Raw genomic sequence first — 24,878 nt, forward strand, 5'->3', positions numbered from 1 at the left:
TACCACTGATGTAAATTCTGATTATTTTCCATAATATTCCTTTGTGAACTAACAAATTTTCCATTCAGGCTTGTATAAATAGACATCTCCCATACTGTGAAAAGGGCTTCCCTAGTGGTTCATATGGTAAGGAATCTGCAATGTGGAAGACCCATGTTTGATCCATGAGTCATGAAGATCCCCTGGAAAAGGGAATGGCAACCCACTCCAGTATTCTTGTCTGGAGAATTTCATGGACAGAGGAGCCTGGCGGGCTAAAGTCCATGGTATTGCAAAGAGTCAGACGTGATTGAGCGACTAACACATACAGTGAGAATTCAGAAGACTGTTCCCTCTAATCCTTTCAGTTGTTTCTTTATTCCGGGTTTGGAGTATTTTTCCTCTCATATATATTCTTGAACATGACTCAGAGACTAAAACTGCATCTCTTGCATATCTTGCATTGGCAGGTGGATTCTTTACCACTATATACTCTCTTGTGTGATATGCTTTGTCATTCAGTTGTGTCAGACTCTTTGTGATCCCACGGGCTATAGTCAGTCAGGCTCCTCTATCCATAGGGATTCTCCAGGCAGGAATACTGAAATGCCTTCCTCCAGGCGATCTTCCCAACCCGGGGACTGAACCTCGGTCTCCTACATTGCAGGCAGATTCTTTACCATTTGGGCTACCAGAGAAGCTCATACGTGCTTGCCCGTATACAAAACTTGAGCTTCTCAGGTGGTTCTAGTGGCAAAGAACTTGACTCCCAGTGCAGGAGACAAGAGGCATAGGTAGGATTCCTAGGTTGGGAAGACCCCCTAGAGAAGGGCATGGCAACCCACTCCATATTCTTTCCCTGGAGCATCCCATGGACAGAGAAGCCTTGCAGGATACAGTCCATAGGGATGCAAAGAGTGGGATACAACTGAAATGGCTTAGCATGCATACGTACAAAGCTCTGCAGTCTCTAGAGTTGTTCTTTCTCTGAACAGTTCTCTTCTCTCTGGTACTCTTCTCTGGAAACTTTAGCTACTAGTGTTCTCTGAATAACAATTTTCTTCATCTCAAAGTGCTTAGTTCCCTAGCTTCCCAGTCCCTGAGTTACAGGCAGGAAACTGTCTCAAGCCAGAAAGCTGGGGCACTCATATGGCTCACCTCATTTGTTTCCCATCTCTTGTGGATTACTGACTGTCCTTTGTTGCTTGATAGCTGATACATTCGGAGAAGGCAATGGCACCCCACTCCAGTATTCTTGCCTGGAAAATCCCAGGGACAGAGGAGCCTGGTAGGTTGCAGTCCATGGGGTCGCTACCAGTCGGACACGACTGAGTGACTTCACTTTCACTTTTCACTTTCATGCACTGGAGAAGGAAATGGTAACCCACTCCAGTGTTCTTGCCTGGAGAAACCCAGGTATGAGGGAGCCTGGTGGGCTGCCATCTATGTGATCGCACAGAGTCAGACACGAATGAAGCGACATAGCAACAGCAGCAGCAGCAGCAGCAGCTGATATATTAAGTGATTTTTTTTTTTAATCTGTCCATTTTTTTGTTTTTTGTTTTTTGTTTTTTTTTTAGTTAGTTCAGGTAGGAAGATAAATCAGATCCCTGTTTATCTCTGCTGAAGCAACCATTCCATTGGCTGTTATTTTATCTTATTGCTTTTCTGCAAATTTCATATATATATTATCCTCCACTGTCTTAGATTAGATAAACAAACAAAAAGTATTGAAATTTCTGTCTTATACCTGTAGATCTTTCAAAAATACAAGACCTATTTAATCAGAATTTGACAAGAACAAGAAATCCATCAGCATCTTCAGGCTACAGTTTGTGGTTTAGTGTTTGCATTTCAGTGACCAAAGTCTTAAGGCTAAATAATAATTATGTAGAAATAAATAAAAGTTCTTGCTAATTTCTTGAAATATTTCCTATGTAGTAATGCTCATACAAGATACCTGAACTCTGATATCAAAATACATTTTAAAAAATATGGGCACTTTCTTATCAATAAGTTATGAATACTTTCAAAATTCTTGAAGGTAATCAACAAAAACTTCCACACTATACAACATAATAGTCTCTAGTCACATGTGGCTATTGAGTACTTGAAAAGAGGCTAATGGAACTAAGAAACTGGATTTGTAAATTTATTTAGTATGTATTCTAATTTTAATTTTAAAAGTGAAATATTTTAAAATGTGATGTGAATCATCAGTTTCTGAATCAATGTTCACAAATTTACAATCCAAATGAGATGTACTCTGTGATAAATTAGACACCATATTTTAAACACTTTATAGAAAAAAACTAATTTTTTTCCTTAATTTTTCATATTGAGTACAAACTTAAATAATAATCTTTTGAATATATTATAAATTTATTATATAATTTATTTAATATATTTTTATTTCTTTTTAATGTAGGCATTGGAAAATATAAAATTACATAGAAGCCTCATACTTCTATTGGATTAGTGCTTATGTAATGATTATGTTTTAATATGTATATTGAAAATTTATTAAGAAATGCTTCAAACAGTCAGCATGATTTTGTAATTGATAATTAGCTAAGAGAATTTAAACTATCATCAATATAAGAGAAGTCCTAATACTAAAACTTTTACTAAAATTGCATATCTGAAACCTGTTACTAAATTTTGCTACTTAGGAATGCATTTTTTAAAATGATGAATTAATCACCATAAATCAAACAACTGAAATAAATGAGATGACCAGTCTGTCTTTTGGAAAACAGAGAGAACAATCAAAGAGTCATCAAGCTCTAGACATTACTAACTAGCAGCTTGATATTCAACAGTTCTTGAAACCCTGAGTCCTTAGAAAATTTAACTAGGTGATAAACTCCTTTATGTGTTAATTTTATAAAACAAACAAACAAATCAGCAAATACATATTGAGCACCACTATATGAAGAACATATTTAAAATGTATGGTTAGGGAAGCATGATTTAAACAAAACAGTTTGTGACCAAATGCATTAAATGTGATAGTGATTCCTTGAGATATAATGAGATAGCCTTGTATTTGACCTTTGAGAAATGTGTTAAAGACTAAGCTATTAACAAAGTAAATAAAATAGAAGTTTACTCTTCCTTTTAAGTATTCTTTGGGTTCTTTAGTTTTTTAATTCTGTATGATTCCCTAAAGTATTGGTTTTGTCTACATCAAATCCCTTATGATTATACAGTGGAAGTGAGAAATAGATTTAAGTGACTAGATCAGATAGACAGAATGCCTGATGAACTATGGACGGAGGTATGTGACATTGTACAGGAGACAGGAATCAAGATTATCCGCAAGAAAAAGAAAAGCAAAAAATCAAAATGGCTGTCTGAGGAGGCCTTACAAATAGCTGTGAAAAGCAGAGGAGAAAAGGAAAGATATACCCATTTGAATGCAGAGTTTCAAAGAATAGCAAGACAAGGTTGGAAATCCTTCCTTAGCGATCAATGCAAAGAAATAGAGGAAAATAATAGAATGGGAAAGACTAGAGATCTTTTCAAGAAAATTAGAGACACCAAGGGAACATTTCATGCAAAGATGGGCTCAATAAAAGATAGAAATGGTATGGGCTTAATAGAAACAGAAGATATTAAGAAGAGGTGGCAAGAATACACAGAAGAACTGTACAAAAAAGATCTTCACGACCCAAATAATCACAGTGGTGTGCTCACTTCACCTAGAGACAGACAACCTGGAATGTGAAGTCAAGTGGGCCTTAGAAAGCATCACTACGAACAAAGGTAGTGGAGATGATAGAATTCCAGTTGAGCTCTTTCAAATTCTAAACAATGATTCTGTGAAAGTGCTGCACTCATTATATCAGCAAATTTGGAAAACTCAGCAGTGGCCATAGGACTAAAAAAGGTCAGTTTTCATTCCAATCCCAAAGAAAGGCAATGCCAAAGAATGCTCAAACTACCGCACAATTGCACTCATCTCACACGCTAGTAAAGTAATGCTCAAAACTCTCCAAGCCAGGCTTCAGCAATATGTGAACCTTGAACTTCCAGATGTTCAAGCTGGTTTTAGAAAAAGCAGAGGAACCAGAGACCAAATTTCCAACATCTGCTGGATCATCAAAAAGGCAAGGGAGTTCCAGAAAAATTTCTTTTTCTGCTTTATTGACTATGCCAAAGCCTTTGACTGTGTGGATCACAATAAACTGTGGAATATTCTGAAAGAGATGGGAATACCAGACCACCAGACCTGCCTCTTGAGAATCCTGTATGCAGGTCAGGAAGCAACAGTTAGAACTGGACATGGAACAACAGACTGGTTCCAAATAGGAAAAGGAGTACATCGAGGCTGTATATTGCCAGCCTGCTTATTTAACTTATATGCAGAGTACATCACGAGAAACGCTGGGCTAGAAGAAGCACAAGCTGGAATCAAGATTGCTGGGAGAAATATCAATAACCTCAGATATGCGGATTACACCACCCTTATGGCAGAAAATGAAGAGGAACTAAAAAGCCTCTTGATGAAAGTGAAAGAGGAGAGTGAAAAAGTTGGCTGAAAGCTCAACATTCAGAAAACTAAGATCATGGCATCTGGTCCCATCACTTCATGGGAAATAGATGGGGAAACAGGGGAAACAGAGGAAACAGTGGCTGACTTTATTTTGGGGCTCCCAAATCACTGCAGGTGGTGATTGTAGCCATGAAATTGAAAGACACTTACTCCTTGGAAGGAAAGTTATGACCAACCTAGATAGCATATTAAAAAGCAGAGACACTACTTTGCCAACAAAGATCTGTCTAGTCAAGGCTATGGTTTTTCCAGTAGTCATGTATGGATGTGAGACTTGGATTACAAAGAAAGCTGAGTACCAAAGAATTGAAGCTTTTGAACTGTGGTGTTGGAGAAGAGAGTCCCTTGGACTGCAAGGAGATCCAACCAGTCCATCCTAAAGGAGATCAGTCCTGCATGTTCATTGGAAGGACTGATGTTGAAGCTGAAACTCCAATACTTTGGCCACCTGATGTGAAGACTGACTCATTGGAATAGACCCTGATGCTGGGAAAGATTGAGGGCAGGTGGACAAGGGAACAACAGAGGATGGATGGTTGGACGGCATCATCAACTCAATGGACATGAGCTTGGTTGAACTCTGGGAGTTGATGGTGGACAGGGAGGCCTGGCGTGCTGCAGTTCATGGGGTTGCAAAGAGTCGGACACGACTGAGTGACTGAACTGAAATGACATGGTTAATCTAGATTGCCATGATATCCATATATTGCTTTATGGGAAGAAGAGAAAAGAAATCCCAGTAATCAATTTAGTTTTAAACAAGTCATATGGAAAATGCACATATTTGTCCTGCTCATATGCCATCAATGAGAATTTAGTGATGTGGTTTCACAAGCTATAAGGGAGGCTGGATAATGTATTCCTAGGTGGCCAGTCACATGCCCAGCTAAAATTCTTCTGTGGGAATAATGAGGCCTATTAGAGATAGAAAAACCTGGTTTTGATTATCTAAGCATATGGACCTATGTTCTAGCACACGTGCAATGTTGATAACAATATTCTTTAAGAATGCAGAATGCCCACTGAGAGTAAATCATTGTCAAGAATATGTATGTTATATGGAAAGATTTTAATACAAATGTGGATTTTCTAGTTGTATAATCTATGGTGGAAATGCTTAAGAAAGATTGAATGTATTGTGGGCAAGATAATCTTAAAGGATCCCTGGAAATTTGAAAAATTCTAATCCCATACAATCTTCTTGCATTATCATTTTTCATTACACTACAATGAAAATGGTCTTTGGCAAAATGGAAGAATGAATTTTGAAAAACAATTTGCAAATTTTATTTTACTTGCTCTTTCTTAGTCTTCCTGAGCCTCACTCTTTTCTATGTGTGAAAATGTAAGAAGAGAATATATTTGCAATAGTATTTGTGAGATTTAACTGAGAAAACACATATGGAATACCATATACTAATGTATTAATATTTTGTATTTCTTATACAGATGAATAAATCAAGGTAAGTAATTATCTCTAGTTGAGTTTTTTGTTGTGTATTATTATAACTATAGTATAATTTTTGTAAACTACTTAATTAAGGAGATTTGAAAAGAGATCAGATGTCTTGTAGGTTATGATAGGATTTTGGATTTAATCTCTGGTGCAATGAGAAACCACGGGAGAGTTTAGGTTCAGTTCAGTTCAGTCATGCAGTCGTCTCCGACTCTTTGCAATCTCATAGACTGTAGCATGCCAGGCCTTCTTGTCCATCACCAGTTTCCAGAGTTTACCCAAACTCATGTCCATTGAGTCGGTGATGCCATCCAAACATCTCATCCTTTGTCATCTCCTTCTCCTCCTGCCTTCAATCTTTCCCAGCATCAGGATCTTTTTTTGTGAGTCAGCTCTTCACACCACATGGCCAAAGTATTGGAGCTTCAGCTTTAGCATCAGTCCTTCCAATGAACATTCAGGACTGATTTCCTTTAGGATTGACTTATGTGATCTTCTTTCAGTCCAAGGGACTCTCAAGAGTCTTCTCCAACACAACAGTTCAAAAGCATTAGTTCTTCAGTGCTCAGCCTTCTTTATGGTCCAACTCTCACATCCATACATGACTACTGGAAAAAGCGTTAGCTTTAGCTAGATGGGCCATTGTCAACAAAGTAATGTCTCTGATTTTTAATATGCATCTAGCTTGGTCATAGCTTTTCTTTTAAGGAGGAAGCGTCTTAATTTCATGACTGCAGTCACCATCTGGAGTGATTTTGGAGCCCAAGAAAGTAAAGTCTGTCACTGTTTCCATTGTTTCTACATCTATTTGCCATGAAGTGATGGGACCAGATGCCATGATCTTAGTGTTTTGAATGTTGAGTTTTAAGCCAGCTTTTTCACTCTCCTCTTTCACTTTCATCAAGAGGCTCTTTAGTTCTTCTTCACTTTCTGCCATAAGGATGGTGTATATCTGAGGTTATTGATATTTCTCCTGACAATCTTTATTCCAGTTTGTGCTTCATCCAGCCTAGCATTTTTCATGATGCATTCTGAATATAAGTTAAGTAAGCAGGGTGACAACATACAGCCTTGACATACTCCTTTCCTGATTTGGAACCAGTCTGCTGTTCCATGTCTGGTTCTAACTGTTGCTTCTTGACCTGCATACAGACTTCTCAAGAGGAAGATAAGGTGGTCTGGTGTTGCCATCTCTTTAATAATTTTCCACAGTTTGTTGTGATCCACAGAGTCAAAGTCTTTGGCATAGTCAATGAAGCAAAAGTAGATATTTTTCTGAAATTGTCTTGCTTTTTCTATGACCCAACTGTTGTTGGCAATTTGATCTCTGGTTCCTCTGCCTTTTCTAAATCCAGCTTGAACATCTGGAAGTTCTCAGTTCACATACGGTTGAAGCCTATCTTGCCCGATTTTCAGCATTACTTTGCTAGCGTGTGAGATGATTGCAATTGTACAGTAGTTTGTGCATTATTTAGCATTGCCTTTCTTTGGGATTGGAATGAAAACTGTCCTTTTTCAGTCCTGTGGCCACTGCTGAGTTTTCCAAGTTTGCTGGCATATTGACTGCAGCCCTTTAACAGCATCATCTTTGAAATAGCTCAGCGGGAATTTCATTACCTCTGCTAGCTTTGTGATAGATAGTGATGTGATAGCATAGTGATGCCTCCTGAGGCCCACTTGACTTTGCATCCAGGATGTCTGGCTCTTAAAGGACAGTAATCATAGAATAATTTTTTTCATAATGTACAAGGATTATTTTATCTGTTCTGTGTAGAGAAATTAAAAGATATTTTGAACTAACTTAAATGAAAATATAATTTTCAAAATTTGTGAGTCATAACTAAAAGAATGTTTAAATATAAATTTATGGCAATAATCATATATATTAGAAAAGAAAGATCTAAAATCAATAATCTAAGTTTCCACCACCACATGAAGCAAGACCAAGAATAGCATATTAAAAACAAAATAAGTACAAGGAAGAAATAATAAGTAGAGCAGAAACCAATGAAATTGATAAAAGGAAACTATAAAAAAAATATCACTGAAACCAAAGCTTGTTTTTTGAAAAGTTCATTAGAATCTGTTATTATAATCCTGTATCCAAGTTAACCTGAGGAAAAGAAAGAAGACACAATTACTAATATTGGAAATCAAGGAAAGTCTCTACAGATCCCAGGGAAATTAAAAGGATAATAAGGACATACTAAGAACAAATCTATGCACTTATTTTTAATAATTTAGATGAAATAGACCAATTACCAAAAGATTCAATCTGCCAAAATGCACACTGGAAGAAACAGATTATATGAATGGGCTTATATCTCTTAACATAATTGAATCAATAATTGAAAACCTTCCAAAACAGAAAAGATCAGGACCAGATGTGTTCACTAGTAAATTCTACAAAACATTTAAAGAAATCGTATCAATTCTCTATAATTTCTTGTAGAGAAAGAAGGAAGTATTTACCATCCTTATAGGGTAGGAAGCAGAGGAAATATTTCTGAATTTATTCTATAAGGGCAGCAAGACCTAATACAAAAACCACACAATTATAAGAAAAGAAACTATAATATCTCTCATGAATGTGAATATTGATTCAAAAATCTTCAACACAATATGACCAAATCAAATAAATCCAATAATGTATAAGGAGAATATTGCATAATCACCAAGTGTGATTTGTCCCAGGTAACCAAGACTCATTTTAACATTTGAAAATCAGTAATGTAATCCATCTTCATTAATAGGCTATAAAGAAAAACTATATTATCATATCAATAGGTGAATAAGCACCCATTCATAATAAAAACTCTCAGTAAACTTGAAATGGAGGGGACTTCCTCAACTTGATAAAGAATATCTACAAAAAGCCTAAAACATAATATAGCAGCATACTTAATGGTGAGAAACTTGAAGCTTTTCCACTAATATCAGCAACAAGACAAGGATGTTCCCTCTCACCATTTCTTTTCAGTTTGTGCTGGAAATTCCAGCTAATGTAATAAGACATGAAAAAGTTTTCAAATTGGGAAAGAAGAACTAAAACTGTCTTTTTATATACATGAAATGATCATCTGTGCAGAAAATCTGAAAGAATTGCCAAAAAATTCTTCTGGGACTAATGTGTGATTGTAGCAAGACTGCAGATACAAGGTTAATATAAAAAAGGCAATTACTTTCTTATATATTAGCAATAAAGACATAGAATTTGAAATTTAAAGTGAAATAAAATTTACATTATCAATCCCCAAGTATGAAATGCATAGGTATAAATCTAACAAAATATGTACAAGATCTATATGAGAGAAACTAAAAAACTCTGATGAATGAAATCAAAGAACTAAATAAATGGAGGTATATTCCATGTTCATGGATAGAAAGACTGAATATTATCAAAATTTCATTTCTTCCCAAATTTATTGATTCAATAAAATATTAATCATAGTCCTAACAAGTTATTTTATGGATATTGAAAAATTGATTCTAAAATGTATATAGAGAGGCAAAAGAACCAGGATAGTGAATAGAACATAGTAGAAGAAGAGAGTTGGAAGACTGATAATACTCAACCTCAGGCTTCCCCAGTGATTCAGCTGTAAAGAATCCATCTGCAATGCAGGAGACATGGGTTTGATCCTTGGGTCAGGCAGATGCCTTACACAAGGAAATGGCAACCTACTCCAGTATTCTTGCCAGGGAAATCTCATGGACAGAGGAGCCTGGCAGGCTAAAGTCTATAGGGTTGCAAAAGAGTTGGACATGAGTTAGCAACTAAACATAAACAAAACTCAACTTTAAGACATATTATAATGCTACAGTAATCAAAACAACATGATACTGAGGAAAAAACTGGATCAATGTAACTGAATAGAAAGCTCAGAAATAAGCCAGCATTCGTTAGTCACTAGATCTTTTACAAACAAGCAAAGGCAATACAATGGAACAAAAATGAGATTCTCAACAAATCATTTTGGAGCAACTGTATATATACATTAAAAAAAAGGATTTAAACAAAAGACCTTACAGCCTTCACCAAAACTAGCTCAAGATAGATTATAGACCCAAATGTAAAGTGCACAACTTTAAAACTTCTAGAAAATAACATAAAATCTAGTAACCATGGTGGTGGCTATTACTTTTTAGATATAGCATTAAAGGCACAGTCATCAAAAACTTGATAAACTGAACTTCATTATTAAAAAAAAAAACAAAACTCAGTTCTATGAAATACAGTGTCAAGAGATTATGGAGACAAGCCACAGACTAGAAGAAAGTATAGCAAAATGCTCATCTGATAAATGACTGGTATCCAAAAATACAAAGAACTTAATGATAAGAAAAATCCAATTAAGAAATGAGCTAAAGATCTTAACAGACAAGTCACCAAAGAAGATAGCTGAAAAGCATATGTAGAGATGTCTCATTCATATGTCATCAGGGAAATGTAACTCAGAACAACACTGCGACACCACTGCATACCTATTCTTTATGCTTGGTCACTCATTTGTGTCCTACTCTCTGCAGTCTCATGGACTGTAACCCTCCAGGCTCCTCTCTCCATGGAATTTTACAGGCAAGAATACAGGAGCGAGTTACCATTTCCTAGGGGATCTTCCCAACCAGGGATCAAACCTGTGTCTCTTGTGCCTAATGCATTGGCAGGAGGATTCTTTACCACTAGACCCTGAAAGCCTTGCTGCTGCTGCTAAGTCACGTTAGTTGTGTTCGACTCTGTGCGACCCCATAGACGGCAGCCCACCAGGCTCTCCCATCCCTGGGATTCTCCAGGCTTGCATACCTATAAAAATGGCCAAAATCTGGAACACTGACAACATCAAATACTGCTGAAGATAAAAAGTAGCAGGAACTCTCATACACTGCTAGGGGAAATGCAAAATGATACAGCCATTTTGGAAGACAATTTCAGATTTCTTACAAAAGTAAACACACTCTTACTATATGATCTAACAACCATACTCTTTGCTATTTATCCAAAGAAGCTGGAAATTTGTGTGAACACAAAAACTTGCACATAGATATTTATAGAAACATTATTTGTAACTGCCATACTTGGAAGCAACACAGATGTCCTTTAGTAAATAAATGAAAAATAAACTGTATTACATCCAGACACAGGAAAATTCTTCACTACTAAAAAGAAGTGAGCTATTAAACCATGGAAAAACATGAAGAACACTTAAATGCACATTACTAAATAAAAGAGCCAATCTGAAAAGGCTACATGGTATAGGATATCAATTACATGATATTCTGGAAAAAAGAAAAACTGAGGAGACAGTTAAAAGATACATAGTTGCCAGGGGATGAATGAGGGGATTGCAGAACAAAGGATGTTTAGGACAATGAAAATACTTCTTATGATACTATAATGGTAGATGTGCTGTGCTTTGTTGCTCAGTCCTATCTGACTCTTTGTGATTCTATGGACCGTAGGCCACATGGCCTTTGTCCATTGGGATTCTCCAGACAAGAATACTGGGGTGGGTTGCCATGACCCAAACCAAGAATTGAACCCAGGTCTCCCACACTGCAGGTGGATTCTTTATCATCTGAGCCACCAGGGAAGCCCATAATGGCAGATATATGTCATTAAATTTTGTCCATACCCATAGAATGTACTACATCAAAAATAAATTGTAAATTATGGACTTCAGGTTGTGATGATGTGTCAACAGAGGTTCATTAGCTGCAACAAAAGTCCCACTCTAGTGAAGGGTATTGAGTGGAGAAGGATATTCATGTGTAAGTTCAAGGTGTATATTGGAAATCTCTGTTGTTATGGATCTAAAACTACTCAAAAAGTTGTCTTAAGACTTTTTTTTTTTCATGTGTTCCTCATCCTGAACCCCCCTCCCACCTCCCTCCCCATCCCATCCCTCAGCATCCTCCCAGTGCACCAGCCCTGAGCACCCTCTCTCATGCAACAAACCTGGGCTGGTGATCTGTTTCACATATGATAATATATATGTTTTAATACTATTCTCTCAAATCATCCCACCCTTGCCTTCTCCCACGGAGTCCAAAAGACTGTTCTTTACATCTGTGTCTCTTTTGATGTCTCGCATATAGGGTCATCTTTAACATCTTTCTAAATTCCATATATATGCACTAATATACTGTATTGGTGTTTTTCTATCTGACTTACTTCACTCTGTATAACAGGCTCCAGTTTCATCCACCTCATTAGAACTGATTCAATGCATTCCTTTTAATGGCTGAGTAATATTCCATTGTGTATATATACCACAGCTTTCTTATCCATTCATCTGCCAATGGACATCTAGGTTGCTTCCATGTTCTGGCTATTGTAAACAGTGCTGCGATGAACATTGGGGTGCATGTGTCTCTTTCAATTCTGGTTTCCTCAGTGTGTTTGCCCAGCAGTGGGATTGCTGGGTCGTATGCCAGTTTTATTTCCAGTTTTTTAAGGAATCTCTACACTGTTCTCCATAGTGGCTGTACTAGTTTGCATTCCCACCAACAGGGTAAGAGGGTTCCCTTTTCTGTGCACTATCTCCAGGATTTATTGCTTCTAGACTTTTTGATAGCAGCCATTCTGACTGGCATGAGACAGTACCTCATTGTGGTTTTGATTTGCATTTCTCTGATAATGAGTGATGTTGAGCATCTTTTCATGTGTTTGTTAGCCATCTTTATGTCTTCTTTGGAGAAATGTCTGTTTAGTTCTTTGGCCCATTTTTTGATTGGGCCATTTATTTTTCTGGAATTGAGCTGTAGGAGTTGCTTGTATATTTTTGAGATTAATTCTGTGTCAGTTGCTTCATTTGCTATTATTTTCTCCCATTCTGAAGGCTGTCTTTTCACCTTGCTTATAGTTTCCTTTGTTGTGCAAAAGCTTTTAATTTTAATTAGGTCCCATTTGTTTTTTTTTTTTGCTGGCATTTAAAAAAATTTTTTTAATTTTATTTTATTTTTAAACTTTACAATATTGTATTAGTTTTGTCAAATATCGAAATGAATCTGCCACAGGTATACATGTGTTCCCCATCCTGAACCCTCCTCCCTCCTCCCTCCCCATACCATTCCTCTGGGTCGTCCCAGTGCACTAGCCCCAAGCATCCAGTATCATGCATCGAACCTGGACTGGCGACTTGTTTCATACATGGTATTATACATGTTTCAATGCCATTATCCCAAATCTTCCCACCTTCTCCTTCTCCCACAGAGTCCATAAGACTGTTCTATACATCAGTGTCTCTTTTGCTATCTCGTACACAGGGTTATTGTTACCATATTTTAAATTCCATATATATGTCTTAGTATACTGTATTGGTGTTTTTCTTCCTGGCTTACTTCACACTGTATAATAGGCTCCAGTTTCATCCACCTCATTAGAACTGATTCAAATGAATTCTTTTTAATGGCTGAGTAATACTCCATTGTGTATATGTACCACTGCTTTCTTATCCATTCATCTGCTGATGGACATCTAGGTTGCTTCCATGTCCTGGCTATTATAAACAGTGCTGTGATAAACATTGGGGTACATGTGTCTCTTTCCCTTCCAAAGCAATCTATAGATTCAATGCAATCCCTATCAAGCTACCAATGGTATTCTTCACAGAGCTAGAACAAATAATTTCACAATTTGTATGGAAATACAAAAAACCTCAAATAGCCAAAGCTATCTTGAGAAAGAAGAATGGAACTGGAGGAATCAACCTACCTGACTTCAAGCTCTACTACAAAGCCAGTTATCAAGACAGTATGGTACTGGCACAAAGACAGAAATATAGATCAATGGAACAAAATAGAAAGCCCAGAGATAAATCCACGCACATATGGACACCTTATCTTTGACAAAGGAGGCAAGAATATACAATGGATTAAAGACAATCTCTTTAACAAGTGGTGCTGGGAAAACTGGTCAACCACTTGTAAAAGAATGAAACTAGACCACTTTCTAACACCATACACAAAAATAAACTCAAAATGGATTAAAGATCTAAACGTAAGACCAGAAACTATAAAACTCCTAGAGGAGAACATAGGCAAAAGTCTCTCCGACATACATCACAGCAGGATCCTCTATGACCCACCTCCCAGAATATTGGAAATAAAAGCAAAAATAAACAAATGGGACCTAATTAAACTTAAGAGCTTCTGCACATCAAAGGAAACTATTAGCAAGGTGAAAAGGCAGCCTTCAGAATGGGAGAAAATAATAGCAAATGAAGCAACTGACAAACAACTAATCTCAAAAATATACAAGCAACTCCTACAGCTCAACTCCAGAAAAATAAATGACCCAATCAAAAAATGGGCCAAAGAACTAAATAGACATTTCTCCAAAGAAGACATACAGATGGCTAACAAACACATGGAAAGATGCTCAACATCACTCATTATCAGAGAAATGCAAATCAAAACCACTATGAGGTACCATTTCACGCCAGTCAGAATGGCTGTGATCCAAAAGTCTACAAGCAATAAATGCTGAGAGGGTGTGGAGAAAAGGGAACCCTCTTACACTGTTGGTGGGAATGCAAACTAGTACAGCCACTATGGAGAACAGTGTGGAGATTCCTTAAAAAACTGGAAATAGAACTGCCTTATGATCCAGCAATCCCACTGCTGGGCATACACACTGAGGAAACCATTTGTTTATTTTTGCTTTTATTTTCATTACTCTGGGAGGTGGGTCATAGAGGATCCTGCTGTGATTTATGTCAGAGAGTGTTTTGCCTAAGTTTTCCTCTAGGAATTTTATAGTTTCTGGTCTTACATTTAGATCTTTAATCCAGTAGGATGTCAAGAAACACCTGGAGTAACAGGCAAATTTGGCCTTTGAGTACAGAATCAAGCAGGGCAAAGACTAATAGAGTTTTGCCAAGAGAAAGCACTGGTCATAGCAAATACCCTCTTTAAGAACACAAGAGAAGACTCTACACATGGACCTCACCAGATGGCCAACACTGAAATCAGATTGATTAGGTTTTTTGTGGCCAAAGATGAAGAAGCTCGATACAAACCAGCAAAAACAAGACCAGGAGCTGACTATAGCTCAGATCATGAATTCCTTATTGCCAAATTCAGACTTAAATTGAACAAAGTGGGGAAAACCACTAGACCATTCAGGTGTACCTAAATCAAATCCCTTATGATTATACAGTGGAACTGACAAATAGATTTAAGGGACTACATATGATAGACAGAGTGCCTGATGAACTATGGACGGAGGTTTGTGACATTGTATATGAGAAAGAAAGTAAGACCATCCCCAAGAAAAATAAATGCAAAAAAGCAAAATGGCTGTCTGAAGAGGCCTTACAAAAATCTATGAAAAGAGAAGTGAAAAGCAAAGGAAAGAATGAAAGATATACCCATTTGAATGCAGAGTTCCAAAGAATAGCAAGGAGAGTATAAGAAATCATTCCTCATTGATCAGTGCAAAGAAATAGAGGAAAATAATAGAATGGGAAGGACTAGAGGTCTCTTCAAGAAAATTAGATATACCAAGGAAACATTTCATGCAAAGATAGGCTCAATAAAGGACAGAAATGGTATGGACCTAACAGAAGCAGAAGATATTAAGAGGTAGCAAGAATAGACAGAAGAACTGTACAAAAAAGATCTTCATGACCCAGATAATCATTATGGTATGATCACTCACATAGAGCCAGACGTGACAAATCACTCACCTAGATTACAGACACTTCCTGGAATGCGAAGTCAAGTGGGCTTTAGAAAGCATCACTACAAAGCTAGTGGAGGTGATGGAATTCCAGTTGAGCTATTTCAAATCCTAAAAGGTGATGCTGTGAAAGTGCTGCACTCAATATGCCAGCAAATTTGGAAAAGTCAGCAGTGGCAACAGGACTGGAAAAGGTCAGTTTTCATTCCAATACCAAAGAAAGGCAATGTAAAAGAATGCTCAAACTACCACACAATGGCACTCATCTCACTTGCTTGTAAAGTAATGCTCAAAATTCTCCAAACCAGGCTTCAGCAATACATGAACTGTGAACTTCAAGATGTTCAAGCTAGTTTTAGGAAAGGCAGAGGGACCAGAGATCAAATTGTCAACATCCACTGAATCATCAAAAAAGCAAGAAAGTTCCAGAAAAACATCAATTCCTGCTTTATTGACTATGCCAAATAAAGGACATAGTCAATGTCCTTTGACTGTGTGTATCACAATAAACTGTGAAAAATTCTGAAAGAGATGGGAATACCAGACCACCTAACCCGCCTCTTGAGAAACCTAGATGCAGGTCAGGAAGCAACAGTTAGAACTGGACATGGAACAACAGACTGATTCCAAACTTAAAAAGGGGTATGTCAAGGATGTATATTCTCACCCTGCTTATTTAATTTATATGCAGAGTACATCATGAGAAACTCTGGGGTGGATGAAGCACAAGCTGGAATCAAGAGTGCCAGGAGAAATATCAGTAATTTCAGATATGCAGATGACACCACTCTTATGGCAGAAAGTGAAGAAGAACTAAAGAGCTATTGATGAAAGTGAAGAGAAGAGTAAAAAAATTTGGCTTAAAGTTCAACATTTAGAAAACAAAGATCATGGCATCCAGTCCTATCACTTCATGGCAAATAGTTGGGGAAACAGTGGCTGACTTTATTTTTGAGGGCTCTAAAATCACTGCAGATTGTGATTGCAGCCATGAAATTAAAAGAGCATACTCCTTAGAAGGAAAATTATGACCAACCTAGACAGCATTTTAAAAAGCAGAGACATTATTTTTCCAACAAAGATCTGTCTAGTCAAGGCTATGGTTTTTCTAGTAGTCATATATGGATGTGACAGTTGGACTCTAAAGAAAGCTGAGAGCCAAAGAATTGATGCTTTTGAACTGTGGTGCTGGAGAAGACCCTTGAGAGTCCCTTGGACTGCAAGAAGGTCCACTAGTCCATCCTAAAGGATATCAGTCCTGAGTGTTCATTGGAAGGACTAATGTTGAAGCTGAGTCTCCAATACTTTGGCCACCTGATGTGAAGAGCTGACTCATTTGAATAGACCCTGATGTTGGGAGATATTGAGGGCAGGAGGAGAAGGGAATGGCAGATGATCAGATGGTTGGATGGCATCACTGACTCAGTGGACATGGGTTTGGTTAAACTCCTGGAGTTTGTAATGGACAGGGAGGTATGGCGTGCTGTGGTATATGGGGTCTCAAAGATTTGGACATGACTGAATGACTGAACTGAACTGAATTGATAGGTTTTGGGTTGTTGTGTTTTCATTTTCATTCGTTTCTATGCATATTTTGATTTCTTTTTCCATTTCTTCTGCAATTTGTTGGTTATTCAGAAGTGTGTTGTTTTGCCTCCATATTTTTGTATTTTTAATAGTTTTTTTTTCCTGTAGTTGACATCTACTCTTACTGCATTGTGATCAGAAAAGATGCAAGGAATGATTTCAATTTTTTTGAAGTTACCAAGGCTAAATTTATGCCCAGGATGTGATCTATCCTGGAAAAGGTTTGTGTGCACTTTAGAAGTAGATGAAATTCATTGTTTTGGGGTGAAATGTCCTATAGATATCAATTAGGTCTAACTGGCCCATTTTATCATTTAAATTTTGTTTCCTTGCTACTTTTCTGTTTAGTTGATTTATCCATAGGTGTGAGTTGGGTATTGAAGTCCCTGACTATTATCCTGTTACTGTTAATTTCCCCTTTAATACTGGTTAGCATTTGCCTTACGTATTGTGGTGCTCCCATGTTGGGTGCATATATTTTTATAATTGTTATATCTTGTTGGATTGATCCTTTGATCATTTTGTAGTGTCCATCTTTGTCTCTTTTCACAGCCTTTATTTCAAAGTCTATTTTATCTGATATAAGTATTGCTACTCCTGCTTTCTTTTGGTCTCCATTTGTGTGAAATATGTTTTCAGGCCCTTCACTTTCAGACTGTATGTGACCCTTGTTTTGACATGGGTCTCTTGTAGACAGCATATATAGGGGTCTTGTTTTTGTATCCATTCAGCCAGTCTTTGTCTTTTGATTGGGACATTCAACCCATTTACGTTTAAGGTGATTATTGATAAGTGTGATCCCGTTGCCATTTACTTTGTTGTTTTGGGTTTGAGTTTATACACCTTTTCTGTGTTTCCTGTCTAGAGAAGATCCTTTAGCATTTTTTGAAGAGCTGGCTTGGTGGTGCTGAATTCTCTCATCTTCTGCGTGAGCTCCACCCCTCATGAAAGACTCCCTTCTCTCCCAGCTCAGAGGAGCAGTTGAGTGGCCCCAGAATCCATCTGAGAGTCTGAAGGCTTACTTGCAGCAAAGCTGGTTTCTGGAGCTGAATTTGGGGCTCCAATCTAACATCTGTTAAGGCATTTTCCCAGCTTGTTCAATACATCAGATCAGTCACTGAAAAGGACATTGGCGAGGGGTGGTCCTAAGATGGTGGAGGAATAGGATGGGGAGACCACTTTCTCCCCACAAATTCACTGAAAGATCATTTGAATGCTGAGCAAATTCCACAAAACAACTTCTGAACGCTGGTGGAGGACACCGGGCACCAAGAAAGGCAGCACACTGTCTTCAAAAGGAGATGTTTTATGATTGGTGTGGTATGGATGGAGAAGTCTTGAGGTTACTGTAAGAATAGGACTGAAAACCAGAGGCAGGAAGCTTAAATCCAAAACCTGAGAACTCCAGAAAACTCCTGACTGCAGGGAACATTAATTTACAAGAGCTCATCCAAAAGCCTCCATACCTACCCTGAAACCAAGTTCCACCCAAGAGCCAACAAGTTCCAGAGCAAGACATACCAAGCTAATTTTCCAAAAACGCAGGAACAACACACTAAGCATTAGAATACAGGTGGCCAAAAGTCACACCAAACACATAGACACTTCAAAACTCACTACTGGACACTTCATTGCACTCCAGAGAGAAAAAAATCCAGCTCCACCCACCAGAACACTGGTGCAAGATTCCCTAACCAGGAAACCTTTACACATCACTCGTCCAACCCCACCCACAGGGAGGAACCTCCACAATAAAGAGGAACCACAAACTTCCAGCGTACAGAATGGCCACCCCAAACACAGCAATCTAAACAAGAGGAAAAGGCAGAGAAATATTCAGCAGTTAAAGGAACATGATACAAGCCCACCAAACCAAACAAAAGAAGAGGAGATAGGGAGTCTACCTGAAAAAGAATTCAGAATAATGATAATAAAAATGATCCAAAATCTTGAAAACAAAATGGAGTTACATATAAATAGTCTGGAGACAAGGATTGAGTAGATGCAAGAAATGTTTAACAAGGACCTAGAAGAAATAAAAAAGAGTCAATCAATAATGAATAATGCAATAACTGAGATCAAAAGCACTCTGGAGGGAACCAACAGTAGAATAACTGAGGCAGAAGATAGGATAAGTGAGGTGGAAGATATACTGGTAGAAATAAATGAAGCAGAGAGGAAAAAAGAAAAAAGAATTAAAAGAAATGAAGACAAGCTCAGAGACCTCTGGAACAATGTCCAATGCCCCAACATTTGAATCATAGGAGTCCCAGAAGAAGAAGACAAAAAGAAAGGCCATGAAAACATACTTGAGGAGATAATAGTTGAAAACTTCCTTAAAATGGAGAAGGAAATAGCCACCCAAGTCCAAGAAACCCAGAGTCCCAAACAGGGTAAACCCAAGGCTAAACACCCCAAGACACATATTAATCAAATTAACAAAGATCAAACACAAAGAACAATTATTAAAAGCAGCAAGGGAAAAACAACAAATAACACACAAGAGGATTCCCATAATGATAACAGCTGATCTTTCAATAGAAACTCTTCAGGCCAGAAGGGAATGGCAGGACGTACTTAAAGTGATGAAAGAGAAAAATCTACAACCTAGATTATTGTACCCAGCAAGGATCTCATTCAAATGTAGAGGAGAAATGTCTTAAAACTTTTAAGACAAGTTTTAAGACACACACACACACACACACACACACACACACACACACAGGCCATATAAGGTTCAAAACTATTCCTTGACATTTCAAAATGACATTGGTTACCATTTTTTGGCTGCTTTGGGTCTTAGTTGCGGCATGCAGAATCTTTAGCTGAGGTATAACTCTTAGCTGCACCATGTGGGATTTAGTTCCCTGACCAAAAATTCCACATGCATTGGCAACATGATACCCTAGCCAGTGGACACCAGAGAAGTTGCTTGGTTATCTTGTGTGTAGAAAACTGAGACAGTGGATTAGGAAGGGCAAAGAGGGATCTTCCTGAGTACAAATTGCTTTGTATATCTTAACTTTGCTGTTAGTCTCTTAAGTTTGTTCACTTTGTGATGATTCATGGGGCATTACTCCTATGGTATTTATACTTCATTAAAAAAGGAAGGAAGGAGGGAAAAAAAGAAGGAAGGAAGAAAGGAAGTTTTCTAACCCAGAGTCCCTGTTCCTGTTTTACTCTCTCCAACTAGAAACTATTAACTCCTATTCTTGATTATAACCTAAAAATGTATGCTTCAAATTTAGATTATGGATAAATGGAGTTAGAAAACTGAGAGAGATCTATGATGAAATCAAGGGCACAGTATATGAAAGAATATAAATGAACTAAATGTTATCATCGGCCAAAATTCAATGTATACATAGAAAAATGTAGTTATTTTAATTCCCAGGGATTCTGGAAAATGTGGCATCTTAGGCAGTTTAAAGTATACAGGATATTACTTACCACAGTCACATTCCCATTACAATAATTTTTTATTAGGGAACATGAGTTTATATAATTTCTTTTGGAAAAGGAGCTTAATTTTAATGAGAGAAAATAATGTTAGTATTCATTTGAATGTGTGAGCATTTAATATTGAACATACAGAATTTTCAGTGGGGATTTAAAATGTGATATATGAGGGAATTTTAAGTGTAATACATTTAATAACATGAAAGTTCACTATTTTACTAGGAAGAACTAAGTTATCCTCATCTCTACAACATACTTGGCAGTGTTAATGTTCTTTTCCTATGGCTACAAATAATCTTCAGCAAAACTTTGTAATATACCTCATCATATTCAATATAAAGCTGACACTTAGGTAGTTAAGTATGGCTCTGTGCCTTTTAATGACTCATTTCTTGGGAAAATAATCATTCTCTTAAACTTCCTGGAGAAAGTACAAAATCTCTACTGTTGCAGAGAGAAGGAAATCTATGCAAGACCTATTATATTAAAGGAGGGGAATAAAAGGACCCTTGATAATTTTCACCTCTGAAGATGTATGTTTATTGTTTGACATTTTCTTGACAGTTACAACTTGGCAAAAGATACATAGATTTTTTTTTTTTCTAAATTGTTTTTTATTGAACTTCAGACTTGTGTCAAACATCTGGAGGCTAGGGGAAGAATATGCAGTCTTAAGGAAGACTTCTGACACATCACTTTGACTTTTTGACTCTCCCTCTATCAAATAGTCAAATAATGAATTAGCACAAGAAATAGAGGGGAATAATAGTTATTAAAAGATGGAAAATTCCTTTTACTTGGTCTACAAGAACTTACTGCTTAAAAGCCGTTGTCATGTACAGAGAGAAGTCCTAGGAAATTCAAATCACAGAACTTGATCACATTTGTTAATATATAGTTCCGAGACATGTCTAAAGGGTCAAATATAAATGGAGATACTAAATATTTAAGTCTCTCATTCGCTGACTGCTTCAAAATTGGGAAAGCAGTATGACAAGGATGTGTATTGTCATCCTGCTTATTTAACTTATATGTAGAGTACATCACACAAAATGCCAGGCTGAATGAATCACAAGCTGGAATCAAGATTTCTGGGAGAAACATCAACAACCTCAGATATGCAGATGATACCACTATAATGGCAGAAATTGAAGAGGAACTAAAGAGTTTCTTGATGAAAGAGGAGAGTGAAAAGCTGGCTTGAAATTCAACATTAAAGCAAACTAAGAAAAAAAAAATAAAGCAAACTAAGATCATGATATCTGGTCCAATTACTTCATGGCATAGAAGGAGAAAAAGTGGAAGCAATGGCAGATTTTATTTTCTTGTGCTCCCAAATCACTGGAGATGGTGACTGCAGCCTTAAAATTAAAAGATGCTTGCTCCTTGGAAAGAAAGGTATGACAAACCTAGACAGCATATTAAAAAGCAGAGACATCACTTTGCCAGCAAAGTTTCATATAGTCAAAGCTGTGGTTTTTCCAGTGGTCATGCATGGATGTGAGAGTTGGACAATAAATAGAGCTGATCACTGAAGAATTGATGCTTTAGAATTGTGGTGCTGGAGAAGACTCCTGAGAGTCCCTTGGACAGCAAGGAGATCAAACCAGTCAATCATAAAGGAAATCAACCCTGAATATTCATTGCAAGGACTAATGCCGAAGCTCCAATACTTTGGCCATCTGATGCAAAAAGCTGACTCATTGAAAAAGACCCTGATGATGAGACATATTGAAAACAAAAGGAGAAGGGGGTAGTAGAGGAAGAGACAGTTTGATAGCATCACCAAGTCAATGGACATGAATTTGAGCAAATTCTGGGAGGTAGTGGAGGACGGAAAAACCTGTTGAGCTATGGTCCGTGGGGTTGCAAAGAGTCAAACATGACTTAGTGACTGAACAACAACATTTTCCCAAAGTTGCTCCTTATTTATTATATCTAGGATGGTCTAAAGGCTCTCATTAGGGTCACTAACAGCTAGCCACTGTGATCAACTATAGACCATGTATGTATATAACCTTAGTACCCAGTTGTATCTGACTCTTTGAGACCCTGTGGACTGTAGCCCACTACAGTGGGCTAAATTCTTCTGCCCATGGAATTTTCCAGGCAAGAATACTGGAGTAGGCTTCCATTTCCTACTCTACGGGATCTTTGCAACCCAGGGATTAAACACGTGTCTCTTGTATCTCCTTCACTGGCAGGCAGATTCTTTACCACTGCACCACATGGGGCCCCCTGCATTGTAGCAGGAAATATTAAGCGTTTATTTTTGCTCAAGTCCTCTTTCCAACCTTTACTATTATTTTAATTTTCTAACTTCATCCACTATCATGATTCTAATGTAGCACAATGTAATTTTGTAATTATATTTTTAAACAAGAGGCAAAACTTATGCAAGCTGTATTTTAACAGGAAGATAATAGTCATATATTTGGATTATAAGTGATGAAGTTGGAGAAGGCATGATTTGAGGCGAAAACATCATTTGAGGCAAAGTTGTTTTGATTCCAGAGCCAATATTTATCCAATACTTCCATACATCACTATTTGACCCCATGCCATTCTTCTTCAGGAATTTTTTTTTTTAATTAAAAAAAGAAAACCTCTTACTGACTGTTAAAACTACACACCAATTATGTTCTTTTGTGACCACTGGTGTCTAAAAGTGACATGGCTAATCTTAGGAGCACCATGGAATTTGGGAAATTGATTAAACTAAGGAGTTTTAGTGGTTACAAACTCATTAAGTTTGTATACTAAAGATTAAAAACAAATCTGCTGGAATTTGAGGACAGTGTTGCAAGATGACAGCTACTTCAGGCTCAAGAACAGAGTCCCCTCATGTTAGAATTCAAAGCATGCCAGAAAAGAGAAGATGCCACAGGTAGCTGAGGTCTAAAAGACAACACACACGACACGAAACAGCCAGAGATGCTAATTCGACCTCTAAGAAAAAGGTATGAAAACTGAATCTATAGTTTAAAATAGAATGTAGACCTAAATACTCAGAAGCACCTTCCCCTCATAAGATTTATAGCAATAATATGAATGGACTGAATAGGGCTAATAATGAACCTCAAGAGCTGTATCTGTTAGGAAAATGGCAGAATTCTTATAGCATCAAAGTTGTCCTATAAGAGCTTTGGCACCTAAGAATGTTGAAAATCAATATGAAACTCCTGCAATCACCTGAAAGACAGTGTTATAGTAATTAATCAAAGAGAAAAACAACAAAATAAGCCCTCCCTCCCGCTTTATTCTGTTTAAACATTCTTCATTTTTCACAGCAGTAAATCCTCTAGATATGTGTTGGAGACCTTACAGTACAGGAAAGGAAACTCCCATTCAAAGCAATTTATCTTAAGATACTGTAAATGATCCTTCTAACTTTGTGTTTGTTTGAGATATATAAATTTTGCTATAACAAGAAATCCTGTCAAGTGTAGCCACTATCCATTTAGTTGAACTTTTGGATTAAGAAAATACATTTAATTTCCATCACAACTTATAGGTCATATCTAACTCAACTGAGAAAAATGACATCACACAACCACTTTGCTTCTGATTATATGGCCTGGGGTCTCTATCTTGTCTTCCATCACCTCCCCCTGCCACCTTGCCTTCTCCCTCTCTGCAATAACCTTCCAGCTTGGGCGATTTCTTAGATGTTAAAACTTTAGGTGACAACCTGTGGGACTATTATTGAGTGCGTGAATGTGCTTCTCTGTACCCCTGGTTTCTTTCTTTCTTTTTTTTTAAGTCTTAATGGCCAACTTCCCAAATATTCTTTCCCCATTCTTCTCCACTATTCTTAACAGAAGGATATATTCTAACCCCATGCTGCCCTCTGTAATTGGCCTGAGGTAAGGAATTCATGGCTTTTCCATATCTTCTCTCCCACACTTTTATTAAGGGATTCTACTTTTTCTTTCCTTCTCCTCAGTTCCTTTCTGCACTGTCAGTACCAAACACTTATTTTGATACTTCCTACCTTTTGACCAGGTGGCTCAGATGGTAAACAATCTGCCTGCAATGTAGGAGACCTGGGCTCTATCCCTGGATCAGGAAGATACCCTAAAGAAGGGCATGGCAACCCACTCCAGTATTCTTGCCTGGAAAATTCTGTGGACAGAGGGGCCTAGTGGGCTATAGTC

General features: G+C 37.4%; 1 pseudogene; it reads left to right on the forward strand.

The window, feature by feature from the left end:
* Positions 1-23,655: 23,655 nt before the first annotated feature.
* Positions 23,656-23,939, forward strand: LOC109557064 (ubiquitin-conjugating enzyme E2 variant 1 pseudogene; annotated as a pseudogene).
* The last annotated feature ends 939 nt before the right edge of the window (positions 23,940-24,878 follow it).

This window comes from Bos indicus, chromosome 3, assembly GCF_029378745.1.
Source record: "Bos indicus isolate NIAB-ARS_2022 breed Sahiwal x Tharparkar chromosome 3, NIAB-ARS_B.indTharparkar_mat_pri_1.0, whole genome shotgun sequence".
NCBI lineage: Eukaryota > Metazoa > Chordata > Mammalia > Artiodactyla > Bovidae > Bos > Bos indicus.